Below are 20650 nucleotides of genomic sequence, written 5' to 3' on the forward strand. Positions count from 1 at the left end.
CGGATCCAACACTCTGGGTACCTCCGGGTACTTGGGGTTGGTTGAGGACTTGGTGAGCAAACACTTGATATACGTTCTTCGGATGTACTTCGGGTGTCACCTGTTGTCCGAGGCCACTTGCATGGTCAACGGTTGAGGTGGTGATGGCGGGTCGGTGCTGTAGGGTGCCGGCCTGTTGGCTGCCTTGGCCGGGTTGGTTGGTTAACACTTGATTGGGCTTGCACCCGAGGGTAATGGCACTTGAAGGTGGGTACTGGCCGGCTGACCTGGTGTGATGGTTGGTTGGTGAACACTTGGCGGTACTTGCACTTGGCTGTGCTTGGACTTGAAGGTGGGATCCGGCTGGCCTAGGCCATTGGTGGTTGGTTGGTGGGTTAGCCCTTAGCTGGGCTGGCTGGCTGGCTGGCCATCGGTGGTGTGGTGTGGTGAGGTGTGTGGAGTCGAGCATCGCGCGCCGTTGCCTTCTTCGGAGTGTTGTAGGTACGCAAGTGCTTGCAATGCAAAGAGGTTGGTGATGGAGTGACATTGCCTTCACCATGGAGTTGCGGGTACTTAGGTACTTGCAAGGAGATGGTGGTATGGTGGTGTTGCGTGTGTGGTGTTCGATTAGAAAGATATAATTTCTAAGTCCGGATTAGTGCTGTCAGTGGGGCCGCCGCTAACAGGTCCTGCACGGCCACCGTGGGGCTTGACTTGGCGCTATTCCGGACTTGGGGCGATCACGATGTCCCCGTGCGGGACTTAGAAGATGGAAGAACACAAGTACCCTTATCCCATGACTTGTGAGCGATTGGCATACGTTACCACATGAAGAGAAAAATTGGCTAAGTCCCGGATCCATATTATATGAAGAGAAAAATCGGCTAAGTCCCGGATCCATATTATATGAAGAGAAAAATTGGCTAAGTCCCGGATCCATATTATATGAAGAGAAATATCGGCTAAGTCCAGGATCCATATATAATAACCTAATAATCGGCTAAGTCCCGGATCCATATTATATGAAGAGAAAAATCGGCTAAGTCCAGGATCCATATATAATAACCTAATAATCGGCTAAGTCCAGGATCCATATATAATAACCTAATAACAGGCTAAGTCCAGGATCCATATTATATGAAGAGAAAAATCGGCTAAGTCCGAGATTGGGTCTGTCAGACATACACTTTCAAGATACCACACAAGCAAGCAAGATGGCCTAGTGATGGAACCATATAATATGAAGAGAAAAATCGGCTTAGTCCGAGATTGGGTCTGTCGGAAATACACTATCAAGTTACCACACAAGCAAGCAAGATGGCCTAATGATGGATCCATATGATATGAAGAGAAAAATCGGCTAAGTCCAGGATCCATATAATATGAAGAGAAAAATCGGCTAAGTCCCAGATTGGGTCTGTCAGAAATACACTTCCAAGTTACCACACAAGCAAGCAAGATGGCCTAGTGATGGATCCATATGATATGAAGAGAAAAATCGGCTAAGTCCAGGATCCATATAATATGAAGAGAAAAATCGGCTAAGTCCCAGATTGGGTCTGTCAGAAATACACTTCCAAGTTACCACACAAGCAAGCAAGATGGCCTAGTGATGGATCCATATGATATGAAGAGAAAAATCGGCTAAGTCCCAGATTGGGTCTGTCAGAAATACACTTCCAAGTTACCACACAAGCAAGCAAGATGGCCTAGTGATGGATCCATATGATATGAAGAGAAAAATCGGCTAAGTCCAGGATCCATATAATATGAAGAGAAAAATCGGCTAAGTCCCAGATTGGGTCTGTCAGAAATACACTTCCAAGTTACCACACAAGCAAGCAAGATGGCCTAGTGATGGATCCATATGATATGAAGAGAAAAATCGGCTAAGTCCCAGATTGGGTCTGTCAGAAATACACTTCCAAGTTACCACACAAGCAAGCAAGATGGCCTAGTGATGGATCCATATGATATGAAGAGAAAAATCGGCTAAGTCCAGGATCCATATAATATGAAGAGAAAAATCGGCTAAGTCCCAGATTGGGTCTGTCAGAAATACACTTCCAAGTTACCACACAAGCAAGCAAGATGGCCTAGTGATGGATCCATATGATATGAAGAGAAAAATCGGCTAAGTCCCAGATTGGGTCTGTCAGACATACACTATCAAGTTACCACACAAGCAAGCAAGATGGCCTTGTGATGGATCCATATGATATGAAGAGAAAAATCGGCTAAGTCCCAGATTGGGTCTGTCAGAAATACACTTCCAAGTTACCACATGAGCAAGCAAGATGGCCTAGTGATGGATCCATATAATATGCAGAGAAAAATCGGCTAAGTCCCAGATTGGGTCTGTCAGAAATACACTTCCAAGTTACCACATGAGCAAGCAAGTTACCACATGAAGAGAAAGCCGGCAAAGTCTGGGAATGTTACCACATGAACTGGAAAATGGGCAAAAACCTACCTTCACAGGGAACGTGAATAAGTAAGGCTGTAGACATCGGATCGACAAGCCAAAGACTGATATGGAAAGTAAATGAGTAGTACTAGCTTTCCTGAGAGTTGCAGAGCTTAGACTGCATATGAACGAAAGTTATTAAGCGTCAAAGTCAGAGAAGTTACCCAAAGGAACACAAGTTCCAACTTAGAGCATGTATACCGCCTAGACGGTAAGAGGTACGGCCAGGCTGAGGAATAAGGAAATGTTGGCCAACATGTTCCCTAACTATCCCCCGAAGACCGCAAAGCAATCCAACATCAACCAAGAAAGTTATAGCCCGATCAAGGAAACACCTGCTTTGCACCGATATTGCACCAAATACATGTACCAAGCACCTTCGGTTGCATACCTGCAGGGGTTTACCATAGTAGGCCATGGAAGACCGATATACCGAACATAATCACTTTCTATCTCCTCGGGTGATTGAGATAGCGCTTTGCGGTACAAGAACGAAAGTTAGACTTTATCTTGGTGCATCTTTTTGCCCAAGATCACAAGACCCTATCTACCAAGGCAAGAAAGTTGTGTGGGGACAAAATGTCCATAAGTGCCCAAAGTGGCACACTTGAACCATATATTCGAGAAAAACTCAAGTGTGGGCCCGAGCTAGCGAGTTGAAATGTTCTGACCGTCAGTAGCCCTAGTTGAGGTGCACTTATCATTATATGAGGCCAACGTGCCAGCTAGTCTCTAAAGGGGCGATATGGGTGTTCCAAGGTTTGTACCCAATTGAGGAAAAAACAGGGTAAGGTACGGTGTACCGCGAATAACTCGGGCTATAGATGTCCGATCGATGAGTTTGGCATATGTATGGAAAGGTCTCGACGAGACCTAACTACCCTGAAAGTATGAAGGCAAAGACTTGAATGACCGGGAAGTTATTAAGTGCACAAGTGGTAAAGTTGCACCAAAGTCCATGTTACCCGAAGTGGTACATGAACACCCAATATTCGACCAAAACACAAGTTTAGAGACGAGCTAGCGAGCTACATTGTTCAGACCGTCAGTAGCCCGCATCAAGACACGCATTTCATTATATTGAGCCTAGCCGCTAGCTCGACTCGAAGTCGGTCATATGGTTGGTTGATGGTTTGGACCGACCACGTGGTGTACCAAGGTGATGTACTTTTCATGAATTAAAACTCTGGCTGTATGGCACTGAGCGACAAGCTAAGGTGTGATTTGGAATAGTCTTGAGTGGGACTATTTAGGAAAAATGCGAACAAAAAATCACAAAGTCCTTGGGCGAAGCTATTAGCGAAACATAGAGCAAATTGGTACCAAAAACTATGGAAATGGGACTTGAGTCAAAAATAACCGCAAGTTGGAGAAGATATAGCAAGCTTGCGTAGAACAATTATATTTGGTGCATGGTATCACCAACAAAAAAGTATATGGGGCCAAGGTGCTGGCTGGCCTCCAAAGTGGAGATATGGGCGATCCAAAGTTTGTACCCAAGTACGAACAAGTATGGAAAAAACAGGGTAAGGTACCAAGTACCATTAATAACTTCGGCTGTAGATGGCCGAGCGAGGCAAACGGCTCACCGTTGGAAAGGTCTTGGGGAGACCTATCTACCCTGAAAGTTTCATGAGGCTGAGTTGAAATACCACGGAGATATTAGGTGATGATGGTCCAATTCGGGGACCAAGTCGCAGGAAATGGCACTTGACCAAAATCACCCTTGGAAGGTGAATACCGGCTTACCGGTAAGAGATAGCGACTTAGCGTAGAATATTCATAAGTTGGGCGTGTAGAGACGCAACTTTTATTATATGGGGCCAACCCGGTCAGGGTGCTCCAAGTCGGTCGTTTGGTCGGTTTATGGTTTGGGCCGACCACGTGGTGTACCAAGTTGAGGTACCTTTCATGAATAATAACTCGGTCAGTTTGCCACCGAGCGACAAGCTGCGGTGTGTTTTGGAATGGTCTTGAGTGGGACTATCAAGGAAAAATACCAATCGAAAATCAGCTTGTCCATGGCCGAAGCTATTAGTGAAACATATAGCAAAATGGGTCCAAAAACGAATGAAATGGGAATTGGACCAAGAATAACGGCAAGTTGGAGAAGAGATAGCAAGTTGGCGTAGAACAATTATATTTGGTGCATGGCATGACCAACAAAAAAGTATATGGGGCCAAGGTGCTGGCTGGCCTCCAAAGTGGAGATATGGTCGATCCAAAGTTTGTACCCAAGTATGACAAAAACTGGTAGAGGTACCTTTCATGAATTACAGCTCAGGCTGTATGGCACTTAGCGGGACGCTCGGCTCTGGTATGGAATAGTCTTGAGTGGGACTATCAAGGAAAAATACGAACAAAAAATCACCATGTCCACGGACGAAGGTATTAGCGAAACTTAGAGCGAAATGGCGACAAAGTCGCTGGAAATGGCCCTTGGACCAAGTATACCGTCAAGGCGGTACGAGATAGCGAGTTGACGTAGAATATTTATAAGTTTGCCTCCACGAGACGAAAGTTTAGTTATATGGGGCCAACCCGCTCAGGGTTGTCCAAGTCGGTCATATGGCTGATCGAAATTTTCGACCAAGTACTGAGAAAACAGGGTAAGGTACCGTGTACCTCGAATAACTTCGGCTGTAGATGTCCGAGCGAGGCGAACGGCATAGCGTTGGAAAGGTCTTGAGGTGCTCTAGGCACTCTTAAAGTATGAGAAAGCTATCTGGAAAACTTGTGGAGATATTAGAGAAACATAGGGCCCAAAAGATACCAAGTCGCAGGAAATGGGCCCTCCAAGAACACCCTAAAATCCCAATTACGGCTAAGTTGCAGGCCAGCTAGCGAAGTGAAATGTTCTAGGCATAACTAGAACACGTTAAGGCGCAACTTTTTGAATCAGAACTTTTTTCGATATCTGGCCCCCAAAGGGGGGATATGGGCGATCCAAGGATTTTTCCAAGTTTCGGTACTTTTTACGGTATCGCTCATAGCTCCGGCTGTATGCAAGCAAATGACAATCTAAGACATGATTTGGAAAGGTATTGAGTAGTACTAACTTACGTTAGAACACAGCGAAGCGCTATCGGTTCATGGCAAGGCCGATATAAGCAGTCAAAGATGAAAAATGTTGACAAAATGAACAAAAATTACCTTGGTACGCGAATAGTGGCCAGGGATGAAGAGGTACGAAGGTGGTGTAGAACAATTATAATTAGAACTGGGTACGCTCTAAAAGTTTGCCGAAGACCGCAAAGCGCTCAGACCCATAGAAAGTGGCCATTTGGGCCGAACAGTGCGTGCAAAGAGGTGAAAATGCAAAAATTGCACTTTTGGGGGCGATTTGCGGGGGGAAGGAGGGGTCGGAGTGGAAAATGTACCTTGACCAAAAAGTCTTATCTCGTCGAGATCTACAACATTGCCGAAGACCGCAAAGCGCTAGCTCGCAATCGAAAAATCGAGATTTTGAAAATTTTCTAAGTCTTTGGCTCCCTAAGGAAAAGTTTCAAAAATCACGTTTGTCCCCAATTTTGAAGGGGAAGGAGTCGGTTCCGGGGCATGGTGTCTTCGGCAAAAAGTCTTATCTTTTTGCGTACTTTCGACTAGTTCAATAAAAATTTTTGACCCAAAAATTGTTCGGCGGACCCCTAGGTCGAAAAACCCGAAAAAAGTCGAAAAAAGTCGAAAATGTCGAAAAATGAGAAAACCTCATATTCGGACTCTACACGAGCCCCAGATATTGAAAAGTGAAATCCGCGGTCGATTTGGAACAAAAAATTGACCTAGGCAAAGTTGTATGGAGGTAGGGACCCCTGAGAAAAAAGTTTGGTCCCGAGGCTCCTTGGACCACCAAGTCCCTAGGTCGGACCAAAATCGGAAAAAATCCGACCAAAGTCGAAAGTGTCGAAAATTTTAAAAAACCCCTTTTGGGGCCCTATGGCCTCCCTAGATAATGAAAAGTGAGGTCCGCGGCCGATCCGGAAGAAAAACTTGACCTAGGCAAACTTGTATGACGGTGGGGACCCAAAAAAATTTCGATGAGTGTAGTTTAGACAGGCCGGAAAATGTATCGGAGGTCCGTATCAAGGGACGTCTTATAGTTCTATGGGGTGGTGGTCGTCGAACAAAGTCGCCTAGGTCGACCACCAGAAAGACCAGTCGTGTTGTAATGGATGTTTTGACCACTTTACTAGGGAAACCTAGTACGTCGAAGCAAATTTGGGGTTCGAGATGTGTTGGTGAAAGTTGGTCCAACCTAGGTGTGCTTGGTGGAGGTTGACCATGAAAGTAGAGCATGATGGGAATGACCATAACTTTGGTTCTAGATGTCGGATCGGTACACTTTCGGCAGTTTTGGAAAGGTGAAGGCCTGCTCTAGCTATGTATCCTACCAAGCTGAGCGCCTACTAGTGAGCCGGAGGAGGTATTAAGGGTCAAAGGCAAAAAGGGGTACCCTAAAGTGCATGTGACCAAGAAAATGGGAAAAACGGTATCGCCTATAGCTCAGGCTGTATGGCTCGGATCGGAAAGCTTGGATATGCGTTGGAAAGGTCTTGACGAGCGCTAGCTATGTGTCCTACCAAGCGAAGCGCTAGGTGTTGAGCAAGTCGGTCATATTAGAGGGCAAAGGTAAAAAATGGTGGTTTAGAGGCGAAAATTCACCTTATGATCGAAAATAGCGGGCGAACGATAAGAGCTACGAACACGGCGTAGAACAATCATAAGTACGTTACCACAAGACCTAACTTTGGCCAATATAGAGCGAGAAGATCGGAGGTACCCAAGAGGGTGATATGGCTGGTTCAATGTTGGACCAAAACGAGACTTGAGAAATGGGTTGAAACACGGTATCGCGAATAACTCAGGCTGTATGGAACGGATCGACAAGCTAAGATCAGTGTTGGAAAGGTCGAACCGAGCGCTAACTATAATCCCAAACAACCGAAGCGCTAAGTGTTGAGCAAAACTGAGTTATTAAGCGACAAAGTGGAAAAATAATACCAAAATGGCCAAAAATCACACAAGACCAAGAATACCGAGCAGGCGGTAAGAGATAGCGGGTTGACGTAGAATACTTATAAGTTTGCCTCTACGAGACCTAAAAGTCGGCCATAGAAAGCGAGAAGATCGGACCACTCTGGAAGGGTGATACGAGTGGTCAAAAATTGGCAAAAATGAAACATGGCTAAAATGGATTTGACTTGTGCACCGTATAGCTCCGGCTGTATGGCATGGATTGTTAAGCTAGGATATGTTTTGGAAAGGTAACACCCAGCGCTAGATACGACTTGAAGAAAGCAAAGCGCTAACTAGCATGATTTGGAAGTTATTAAGCGTCAAAGTCGAAAAATGTTACCAAAATTGAAACTCGAGTACATTGGGCCAAAAAGTACAAGTTGTGAAATTTGGACTTACGAGTAAAATACCGAGCAGGCGGTAAGAGATAGAGACTTGGTGTAGAACAATTATATGTTGGGCATGTTATAACCTATATTTGGCCCGAACATAGTGACGAGATCGGTGGTACCCAAAAGGGTGGTACAGGTGTTAGATGGTTTTCCCAGAGCATAAGCTCCACATGATATGGAAAACGGGAAACATCATAACTTCGGCTGTATGGCATGGAATGGAACGAACAAGGTATCGATGGAAAGAGAAAAGGTAGCGCTAACTATAATTTCTACCAAGCAAAGCGCTAGCATGTGACCGTTCGGGTGTTATTGTGAGTCAAAGTCAGAAATTGTTACCACGAGAGGCGAAAATCCGACTAAGTCCATGAATACCGGGCTGGCGGTAAGAGATACGGCTTGGCCGTAGAACATTTATAAGTTGGCCAATACAAGACCTAAGTTTCGTCCATAGACGACAAGAAGATCGAAGATACGTGAAGGTGAGATATGGGCGTCCCAAAGTGGGCCTTTGAAAAAGTGACAAACTTCCCTTATAACAGCATACACCAAATATCTCTGGCTCTATGGCACCGAATAAGAAGTTGAGCTCAGCGATAGAAAGGTGATAGTCAGCGCTAAATATCATACGAACAGAGTGAAGCGCTAAAGGGAAAGGATCTTGGTGATATAAGGTGACAAAGTCGAGAAAAGTTGCCTCAAAATCATGAAAAATGTGAAAAATTGGCTAAGTCCCGGGTGCCTTAAGGGCAGGTTGATCGAATGTACCGAGCTGGCGGTACGAGATAGAGACTTGGTGTAGAACAATTATATGTTTGGCATGGCAAGACCTACATTCGGTCAATACAAAGTGAGAAGATCAAAGATACCCGCAAGGGTGATATTGGTGTCCAAAGGAAAAAAGCACTAAGTCAAGAAGTCAGTATGCGATGAAACACGGACCAAGAGTACCAAGCAATTGGTGCAAGTTAGAGCCTTAATGGTTCAAGATAGAGACTTGGTGTAGAACAATTATAAGTTTGGCATAGCAAGACCTACATTAGGTCAATACATGGTGCGAAGATCAAAGATACCCGTAAGGGTGATATTGGTGTCCAAAGGTAAAAAACACTAAGTCTTGGGAAACTTATATGAAGAAAAAGGACCCTGATGGGTCATATGGAATTGATCGAAAAATCGGCTAAGTCCCAAAATGGGGATGTCAGAACTACACTCAAATGTTACCACATCAAGCAAGGCAAACTTATATGAAGGAAAGGACCCTGATGGGTCATATGGTATGGATCGAAAAATCGGCTAAGTCCCAAAATGGGGATGTCAGAACTACACTCATATGTTACCACACCAAGCAAGGCAAACTTATATGAAGCAAAGGACCCTGATGGGTCATATGGTATTTTACGAAAAATCGGCTAAGTCCCAAAATGGGGATGTCAGAACTACACTCAAATGTTACCACACCAAGCAAGGCAAACTTATATGAAGGCAAGGTCCCTGATGGGTCATATGGTATTTTACGAAAAATCGGCTAAGTCCCAAAATGGGGATGTCAGAACTACACTCAAATGTTACCACACCAAGCAAGGCAAACTTATATGAAGGCAAGGACCCTGATGGGTCATATGGTATTTTACGAAAAATCGGCTAAGTCCCAAAATGGGGATGTCTGAACTACACTCAAATGTTACCACACCAAGCAAGGCAAACTTATATGAAGCAAAGGACCCTGATGGGTCATATGGTATTTTACGAAAAATCGGCTAAGTCCCAAAATGGGGATGTCAGAACTACACTCATATGTTACCACACCAAGCAAGGCAAACTTATATGAAGCAAAGGACCCTGATGGGTCATATGGTATTTTACGAAAAATCGGCTAAGTCCCAAAATGGGGATGTCAGAACTACACTCATATGTTACCACACCAAGCTAGGCAAACTTATATGAAGCAAAGGACCCTGATGGGTCATATGGTATTTTACGAAAAATCGGCTAAGTCCCAAAATGAGGATGTCAGAACTACACTCAAATGTTACCACACCAAGCAAGGCAAACTTATATGAAGCAAAGGACCCTGATGGGTCATATGGTATTTTACGAAAAATCGGCTAAGTCCCAAAATGGGGATGTCAGAACTACACTCAAATGTTACCACATCAAGCAAGGCAAACTTGTATGAAGGAAAGGACCCTGATGGGTCATATGGTATTTTACGAAAAATCGGCTAAGTCCCAAAATGGGGATGTCAGAACTACACTCATATGTTACCACACCAAGCAAGGCAAACTTATATGAAGCAAAGGACCCTGATGGGTCATATGGTATTTTACGAAAAATCGGCTAAGTCCCAAAATGGGGATGTCAGAACTACACTAAAAAGTTACCACACCAAGCAAGGCAAACTTATATGAAGCAAAGGACCCTGATGGGTCATATGGTATTTTACGAAAAATCGGCTAAGTCCCAAAATGGGGATGTCAGAACTACACTAAAAAGTTACCACACCAAGCAAGGCAAACTTATATGAAGGAAAGGACCCATATGGGTCATATGGCATTTTACGAAAAATCGGCTAAGTCCCAAAATGAGGATGTCAGAACTACACTAAAAAGTTACCACACCAAGCAAGGCAAAGTACCTAGGTGAACCCTAGGAAGAAACACGGACCAAGTCAGATGGCCTAAGTCAAGAGAACAAGTGACCTAGGCAAAGTTGTATGACGGTGAGGACCCTGAAAAATCTGGTTAGTGTAGTTTAGACAGGGGAGGTTTTTGGGTCGGCTGAACCTCCTTATTTTGGGTTTTGACCTCCTCAAGAAGCTACACCTAGGCAAACTGCCTAGGGTGAAAGTGCGAAGACCAATCGAATAGTAAGACAAGTTTTGACCGATCGCCCTAGGCAAGCTTGTATGAAGAAAGGGACCCTATGGGTCATATGGAAATACATGAAAAATCGGCTAAGTCCCAAAATTGGGATGTCTGAACTACACTAAAAAGTTACCACATCAAGCAAGGCAAAGTACCTAGGTGAACCCTAGGAAGAAACACGGACCAAGTCAGATGGCCTAAGTCAAGAGTGCAAGTGACCTAGGCAAAGTTGTATGACGGTGAGGACCCTGAAAAATCTGGTTAGTGTAGTTTAGACAGGGGAGGTTTTTGGGTCGGCTGAACCTCCTTATTTTGGGTTTTGACCTCCTCAAGAAGCTACACCTAGGCAAACTGCCTAGGGTGAAAGTGCGAAGACCAATCGAATAGTAAGACAAGTTTTGACCGATCGCCCTAGGCAAGCTTGTATGAAGAAAGGGACCCTATGGGTCATATGGAAATACATGAAAAATCGGCTAAGTCCCAAAATTGGGATGTCTGAACTACACTAAAAAGTTACCACATCAAGCAAGGCAAAGTACCTAGGTGAACCCTAAGAAGAAACACGGACCAAGTCAGATGGCCTAAGTCAAGAGTACAAGTGACCTAGGCAAAGTTGTATGGCGCTGAGGACCCTGAAAAATCGGGTTAGTGTAGTTCAGACAGGGGAGGTTTTTGGGTCGGCTGAACCTCCTTATTTTGGGTTTTGACCTCCTCAAGAAGCTACACCTAGGCAAACTGCCTAGGGTGAAAGTGCGAAGACCAATCGAATAGTAAGACAAGTTTTGACCGATCGCCCTAGGCAAGCTTGTATGAAGAAAGGGACCCTATGGGTCATATGGAAATACATGAAAAATCGGCTAAGTCCCAAAATTGGGATGTCTGAACTACACTAAAAAGTTACCACATCAAGCAAGGCAAAGTACCTAGGTGAACCCTAAGAAGAAACACGGACCAAGTCAGATGGCCTAAGTCAAGAGTACAAGTGACCTAGGCAAAGTTGTATGACGGTGAGGACCCTGAAAAATCTGGTTAGTGTAGTTCTGACAGGGGAGGTTTCTAGGTCGGCTGAACCTCCTTATTTCGGGTTTTGGCCTCCTCAAGAAGACAGACCTAGGCAAACTGCCTAGGGTGAAAGTGCGAAGACCAATCGAATAGTAAGCCAAGTTTTGACCGATCGCCCTAGGCAAGCTTGTATGAAGAAAGGGACCCTATGGGTCATATGGAAATACATGAAAAATCGGCTAAGTCCCAAAATTGGGATGTCTGAACTACACTAAAAAGTTACCACATCAAGCAAGGCAAAGTACCTAGGTGAACCCTAGGAAGAAACACGGACCAAGTCAGATGGCCTAAGTCAAGAGTACAAGTGACCTAGGCAAAGTTGTATGGCGCTGAGGACCCTGAAAAATCGGGTTAGTGTAGTTAAGACAGGGGAGGTTTCAGGGTCGGCTGGACCTCCTTATTTCGGGTTTTGGCCTCCTCAAGAAGACAGACCTAGGCGAATTGCCTAGGGTGAAACTGCGAAGACCAATCGAATAGTAAGACAAGTTTTGACCGATCGCCCTAGGCAAGCTTGTATGAAGAAAGGGACCCTTAGGGTCATATGGAAATTCATGAAAAATCGGCTAAGTCCCAAAATTGGGATGTCAGAACTACACTAAAAAGTTACCACATCAAGCAAGGCAAAGTACCTAGGTGAACCCTAGGAAGAAACACGGACCAAGTCAGATGGCCTAAGTCAAGAGTATAAGTGACCTAGGGAAAGTTGTATGACGGTGAGGACCCTGAAAAATCGGGTTAGTGTAGTTAAGACAGGGGAGGTTTCAGGGTCGGCCAGACCTCCTTATTTCGGGTTTTGGCCTCCTCAAGAAGACAGACCTAGGCGAATTGCCTAGGGTGAAACTGCGAAGACCAATCGAATAGTAAGACAAGTTTTGACCGATCGCCCTAGGCAAGCTTGTATGAAGAAAGGGACCCTATGGGTCATATGGAAATATACGAAAAATCGGCTAAGTCCCAAAATTGGGATGTCAGAACTACACTATAAAGTTACCACATTAGCAAGGCAGACTTGTATGAAGAACGGGACCCTGGTGAAAGTAGCAAATATCCCAAACCGAACATGAATATTATACACACAAGAGTACGAACATAAAGGAACACGGACCAAGCGTACCGAGAGAATCGGTACTATAGAACCCTCGTGGTTCTACACAAAGACTTTATGTTAGGGGTTCAAGCCCCATAGTACTCAAACGGTGACAGTAGCAAATATCCCAAAACGAACGTGAATCTTATTCACAAGAGTACGAACATAAAGGAACACGGACCAAGCGTACCGAGAGAATCGGTACTATAGAGCCCTCGTGGTTCTACACAAAGACTTTATGTTCGGGGTTCACACCCCAAATCGAACGTGGAATTTACTTTCTGATGGTCATGCGGTCGTCCAAAGGGGTCTAGTATCCTGGGATGACAAGCATCACGGGCACAGCTCGTATCAAAACAGTCGAAGAGGCCCGCGAAAGCTTGCTTTCCATGGCTATGCGATGCACAAATTGAGTTTACTCACCGTAGTATAAAACGAACGAACCGAACCTATCCGAGTAGGGATAATGGGCGCAGTAACATACTTCTGTGACCCAGCGAGAGTTGAACGAGGTGACATGAACTGTCAGTGGCTTATATCAGATGGGATACATACATGAGATTGCTTTCAAATCTACACTCGAAAACCTAACCAAGTAAAAGCGAACGTGGGGAGGATTCGAAACTGGTAACGAAATCTTAAGCTGGAAAGAGTCATCACTATGGATACATATTATGCGAAACCAATCAAGTGCTCAGTACTGATCCAAAACCTAAGAGCACTAGTGAACACCTTATTCTCACCCTAGTTCACATCCAAGTGATCGACCACGTGTGTGAAGCAAAGACCAATCGAATTCCTCAATGAACCGAACACTATGAACAAATGGCCAAAAACGTTATAACTATCCAAACATCCTACTATCTAGCGAAAGTCATCACGATGGAACCATACAATGATCTTAACCTATAGCGCTCACCTATTCCTACCCAGAGTGCAAGTGAACATATTGCTCACCCTAACCAGTTCACATCCACGTGATCGACTAACATACCGAAGTTACCACAAGTCAAAGTTATACGTTTACAAGCGCAAGACCAATCGAAAACCCCGAAAGCAATCTCGACCCAAAATGTATTATCCGTGAGTGTAGTCGAGTCTCGTACTCGTCATCTGTAATCGTCGGATAGAATATCCAGTACACGGTTGTCTTTCCAAATGAAATCTACATACAGAACTCGCTCTTGGCAAATGGGTGGCAATGGCGCAATCAGGAGCGAGTTCCCGTCCGGGTGCCAAGTGATTGGCAAATGTCTGGGGGAAAGCAACCATATGTTGATTTGTCTGTTAGTGTACTGGGTGTTTGAGGTATGTAGTATCCACGCTTGGTTGGGTGTGTCAGAGGACCATGGATGCGTTCACAACCCCAATTGGGGTACATCGGGAATGATTTTGTGGAACCGATGTGCCCGGCACACACTAAGTTTTGTTGCAAGTTAATAGTGTGCCATGTCCGGGGGGGTTGTGATTAAACTCTGGTGAATTGCGTACTGTGGTGATTGGGGTATGAAAGCCCCGCAGTTGCAATGATCGGACGCGCCTAGCGTGTCCTTTAGTTGATGGTAGGGAAATGAAGGCCCTTGTCAGCTCACCTAAGTATTCATGGAAGTTTGGCATAAGGTCGCTGTGGTAGGGGTATGAAGGCCCCGTCAGCGCATGCACAATCGGGCGCACGAGCGCTTAGCGGAGTCGAATGCCGCTCAAGTGCCTGTCCGGTGCATCGGGTGTGTGTGTGATACGAGGGCAATGAGGTTCGCACGGGGGCTCGCCTCCCGTGTGCTACCGGACTTGACAACATATAGAACGTGGTGTTTGCTCCTCCGGGTGCAATGGGACAATGAACATTCGAACGCAAAGTCGGAATTCTGGTTGATCCTACCAGTAATATACGCTCGTCTCAAAGGTTAAGCCATGCATGTCTAAGTACAAACAGATTTAATGTGAAACCGCATAAGGCTCAGTATAACAGCTATAATTTACGAGATCATCAACCTAGTTACTTGGATAACTGTGGAAAATCTAGAGCTAATACATGCAACATGCCAGGACCCTCGCGGGAACTGGTGCACTTATTAGTCAAACCAATCGCGGGTTCTCCGTGTCATTGAGTTGAAGTCTGGATAATGATGCTGATCGTATGGTCTCGCACCGACGACAGATCTCGCAAATATCTGCCCTATCAACTATGGATGGTAGTATAGAGGACTACCATGGTTGCAACGGGTAACGGGGAATCAGGGTTCGATTCCGGAGAGGGAGCCTGAGAAATGGCTACCACATCCAAGGAAGGCAGCAGGCGCGTAAATTACCCAATCCCGGGACGGGGAGGTAGTGACGAGAAATAACAATATGAAACTCTTTAATGATGTTTCATAATTGGAATGAGTAGAGCATAAATCCTTCTACGAGGATCAAGTGGAGGGCAAGTCTGGTGCCAGCAGCCGCGGTAATTCCAGCTCCACTAGCGTATATTAAAATTGTTGCGGTTAAAACGTTCGAAGTTGATACTTGTCCAACACAGTCCGGCTCCGCCGACCCGGTCAACCCGTGGTCGGTGGGCCAAGTCGGAATCTGGTTGCGACTCAATGGTGTGGTAGGGCACCAAGTCTGTGTCATGGTGTGCCCTTCAACGGGTGCAAGTGTAACATAGAGCTCGACCGCTCACGTTTACCTTGAACAAATTAGAGTGCTTAAAGCAGGGTGCCCAAACGCCCTAGAATAATCTTGCATGGAATAATGGAATACGACCTTGGTCTAATCTTTCATTGGTTTGTACTCAGACCGGAGGTAATGATTAACAGAAGTAGTTGGGGACACTAGTATTACGGCGCGAGAGGTGAAATTCGTAGACCGTCGTAAGACTAACTAAAGCGAAGGCATTTGTCAAGGATGCTTTCTTTAATCAAGAACGAAAGTTAGAGGATCGAAGGCGATTAGATACCGCCCTAGTTCTAACCGTAAACGATGCCAACTAGCAATTGGGAGACGCTACAACCAGGTGCTCTCAGTAGCTTCCGGGAAACCAAAGTCAGGTTCCGGGGGAAGTATGGTTGCAAAGTTGAAACTTAAAGGAATTGACGGAAGGGCACCACAATGAAATGGAGCTTGCGGTTCAATTTGACTCAACACGGGAAAACTTACCAGGTCCGAACTTATGGAGGTGAGACAGATTAATAGCTCTTTCTCAAATTTAAGGGTAGTGGTGCATGGCCGTTCTTAGTTCGTGGATTGATTTGTCTGGTTAATTCCGATAACGAACGTGACTCACATATGCTAACTAGAACGCAGTCAGCGTTAATGCGTCGATGCCGATTGGAACGGGTTAGGACCTTTCGGTGGAGTATGACCTGACACCTTCGCTGTTCGTGTGCGCAAGTGCACTTACGGTACGCTGCTTAGCAGGACAATTTGTGTTTAGCAAAATGAGATCGAGCGATAACAGGTCCGTGATGCCCTTAGATGTTCTGGGCTACACGCGTGCTACAATGTGGGTAGCAGCGTGTCTCCTATTCCGAGAGGAACGGGAAATCACTCAAATACTCACTTAGTAGGGATTATGGATTGCAATGGTCCATATGAACTCGGAACTTCTAGTAAGTGCTGGTCATCAGCCAGCGTTGAATACGTCCCTGCCCTTTGTACACACCGCCCGTCGCTACTACCGATGGATTATTTAGTGAGGTCTTTGGAGATGATCGTTCGCTGGATCCTCGTGAACCGCGTCTGCTTTATCGAAGTTGACCGAACTTGATGATTTAGAGGAAGTAAAAGTCGTAACAAGGTTTCCGTAGGTGAACCTGCGGAAGGATCATTAGTGGCCAAGTGATCCTTCCAGAAGTCCGAACCTGCGGGTTGAGACTTCGGCACAAGTTGCCATATGATAATTGACGAAACACTATAGAAGTCCGAACCTGCGGGTTGAGACTTCGGCACAAGTTGCCATATGATAATTGACGAAACACTATAGAAGTCCGAACCTGCGGGTTGAGACTTCGGCACAAGTTGCCATATGATAATTGACGAAACACTATAGAAGTCCGAACCTGCGGGTTGAGACTTCGGCACAAGTTGCCATATGAACATTGACGAAACACTATGAAGTCCGAACCTGCGGGTTGAGACTTAGGCACAAGTTGCCTTATATATAACTTCGAACAAATACACAAGTCCGAACCTGCGGGTTGAGACTTAGGCACAAGTTGCCATATGATAGTTGACGAAACACGTTAGAAGTCCGAACCTGCGGGTTGAGACTTCGGCACAAGTTGCCATATGATAATTGACGAAACACTATAGAAGTCCGAACCTGCGGGTTGAGACTTCGGCACAAGTTGCCATATGATAATTGACGAAACACTATGAAGTCCGAACCTGCGGGTTGAGACTTAGGCACAAGTTGCCTTATATATAACTTCGAACAAATACACAAGTCCGAACCTGCGGGTTGAGACTTAGGCACAAGTTGCCTTATACATATATTGGCCAAATAAACAGAAGTCCGAACCTGCGGGTTGAGACTTAATGCGATCTAGATACCAAGTTGACATCCAATACCTGTTGAGCAAAACCAAAGATTCCCTGTTCTCGAATGATTACACTATATAACAGGGAATCATGAAGAAATCAAGCAAGCGTGAAACAAAGTCATCACTTGGGCATGCTCGATAGCCAACCACATGACCTTAACCTAAGAGAGCATGCAAACCACATGATACCTATAAACGATTAACCCGCCCTAGTTCAATCGTTCACCAAGTGATGACTTCAGTATGGCTAAGAGAAAAACTTTTAAATGGGAAAAACTCTAAGTCCGAACCTCCGGGTTGAGACTTCCGCGTCGGAGGTGGGCGCACCTCCTATCCGAAAGATGATGAATCAGGGGTGTTCGATCAGCAATGGTCGGATGCCCCGTCGTAGTCCAACTATGACAATCAAAGTCAAGACCTCCGGGTTGAGACTTTCCGCGAGTACAAGCATAAAGGAACACGGACCAAGCCGTACCGAGAGAATCGGTACTAGAGCCCTCGTGGTTCTACATTGAGAGAGCCCTCGTGGTTCTCATTAGGGGCTTTATGCAAGTAGTACTCAATACTGTGGTGTGAAGTATAAAGTATAGTCTTCGCCTGGTCCACGCTGCTTCGGCGGTCCTGGGTAAGATAGTTCATTCTAGCTTGCCCTATAGTGGAATGAGGACACTTTATGCTTCGTCTTTTAGCGGCGGCTAGACTCCTCCTCACGGGGAACGAGTTGACGCACACAGCGGCGGCTTACGCACTATGGCAATCATGGATGCCTGAAGATTCCGTGAAGTTCTCCCCTGGTCCACGCTGCCTCGGCAGTCCTGGGTAAAATGGAATATTTCCAGCTTGCCCTATAGTGGAAGAGGACTATCCAACAATACAAAGTCAAGACCTCCGGGTTGAGACTTTCCGCGTCGGTGGTGTCGCGCACCGCCTATCCGAAAGATGGTGTAACAGGGGTGTTCGATCAGCAATGGTCGGATGCCCCGTCATAGTCCAACTATGACAACCAAAGTCAAGACCTCCGGGTTGAGACTTTCCGCGTCCGGAGGTACGCGTACCGCCTACCCGAAAGATGGTGTGCTTCTGGGGTATTCGATGAGTCGGATACCCCGTCGTAGTCCAACTATGACAATACAAATTCAAGACCTCCGGGTTGAGACTTCCGCGTCGGAGGTGCGCGCACCGCCTACCCGAAAGATGGTGAATCAGGGGTGTTCGATCAGCAATGGTCGGATGCCCCGTCGTAGTCCAACTATGACAATCAAAGTCAAGACCTCCGGGTTGAGACTTCCGCGTCCGGAGGTACGCGTACCGCCTACCCGAAAGATGGTGAATCAGGGGTGTTCGATCAGCAATGGTCGGATGCCCCGTCGTAGTCCAACTATGACAATCAAAGTCAAGACCTCCGGGTTGAGACTTTCTAAGAGTACAAGCATAAAGGAACACGGACCAAGCCGTACCGAGAGAATCGGTACTAGAGCCCTCGTGGTTCTACATTGAGAGAGCCCTCGTGGTTCTCATTAGGGGCTTTATGCAAGTCGTACTCAATACTGTGGTGTGAAGTATAAAGTATAGAGTCCTCCACTGGTCCACGCTGCTCCGGCGGTCCTGGGTAAGATAGTTCATTCTAGCTTGCCCTATGTGGAAGAGGACTCAATACCCTACCTGTTGAGCTTGAAACAAAGTCATCACTTGGGCATGCTCATATTGCCATACAATATTCCATTATCTACTAATGAGCATGCAGCTATATGATTATAACCTGTAAACGATTACCCCGCCGTAGTTCAGCGCTTCAACCAAGTGATGACTTCAGTATGGCTAGTGTGTGAAGTATAAAGTATAGTCCTCCCCTGGTCCACACTGCTTCGGCGGTCCTGGGTAAGATAGTTAGTTCTAGCTTGCCCTATGTGGAAGAGGACACCATACTTAATACTGTGGTGTAATGAACAAAGTATAGTCCTCCACTGGTCCACGCTGCTTTGCAGTCCTGGGTAAGATAGTTAATTCTAGCTTGCCCTATGTGGAAGAGGGCATACAAGACAAAGTATAGTTCTCCCCTGGTCCACGCTGCTCCGGCGGTCCTGGGTAAGATAGTTAATTCTAGCTTGCCCTATGTGGAAGAGGACATAATACTCTACCTGTTGAGCTTTAAACAAAGTCATCACTTGGGCATGCTCTATAGCCAACCACATGACATTAACCTAAGAGAGCATGCAGCGTATTATCCCAATGCAAAGTAAACGATAGACTCGCCCTAGTTCAGTGCTTCAACCAAGTGATGACTTCAATATGGCTAGTGTGTGAAGTATAAAGTATAGTCCTCCCCTGGTCCACACTGCTTCGGCGGTCCTGGGTAAGATAGTTAGTTCTAGCTTGCCCTATGTGGAAGAGGACACCATACTTAATACTGTGGTGTAATGAACAAAGTATAGTCCTCCACTGGTCCACGCTGCTTCGGCGGTCCTGGGTAAGATAGTTAATTCTAGCTTGCCCTATGTGGAAGAGGGCATACAAGACAAAGTATAGTTCTCCCCTGGTCCACGCTGCTTCGGCGGTCCTGGGTAAGTTAGTTAATTCTAGCTTGCCCTATGTGGAAGAGAGCATACATGAACCAAGAACGAAGGTTATGATCGAGGAATGATTCGACAACTAACCGATGGTATGAAATGTGAAGAATTCAAGCAAGCACACAATCAAGTCATCACTTGGGCATGCTCGATAGCCAACCACATGACATTAACCTAGTAGAGCATGCGAAAACCAATATATATGTAAACGATGCCTCCCTAGTTCAGCGCTTCAACCAAGTGATGACTTCAGAATGGCTAAATCAAATCGGTTCAAACCATACCATCGGTATCCTATTGAAACACACAAGTCGATATCAAACCTCATGATTGTGTAGTCCTCCACTGGTCCACGCCGCTTCGGCCGTCCTGGGTAAAATGGAACATTCCAGCTTGCCCTATGTGGAAGAGGGCACATTACTCAATACTGTGGTGTGAAGTATAAAGTTCAGTTCTCCCCTGGTCCACGCTGCTTCGGCGGTCCTGGGTAAGATAGTTCATTCTAGCTTGCCCTATGTGGAAGAGGACACTTCATACTTCGTCTCTAAGCGGCGGCTTGACTCCTCCCTACGGGGAACGGGTTTACGCGCACAGCGGCGGCTTACGCACTATGGCAGTCATGGATGCCTTACGTTTCCATGAAAAGTGTGTTCCTCCCCTGGTCCACGCTGCTTCGGCAGTCCTGGG

Source organism: Anopheles ziemanni (assembly GCF_943734765.1).
Source record: "Anopheles ziemanni chromosome X unlocalized genomic scaffold, idAnoZiCoDA_A2_x.2 X_unloc_14, whole genome shotgun sequence".
NCBI classification, from domain to species: domain Eukaryota; kingdom Metazoa; phylum Arthropoda; class Insecta; order Diptera; family Culicidae; genus Anopheles; species Anopheles ziemanni.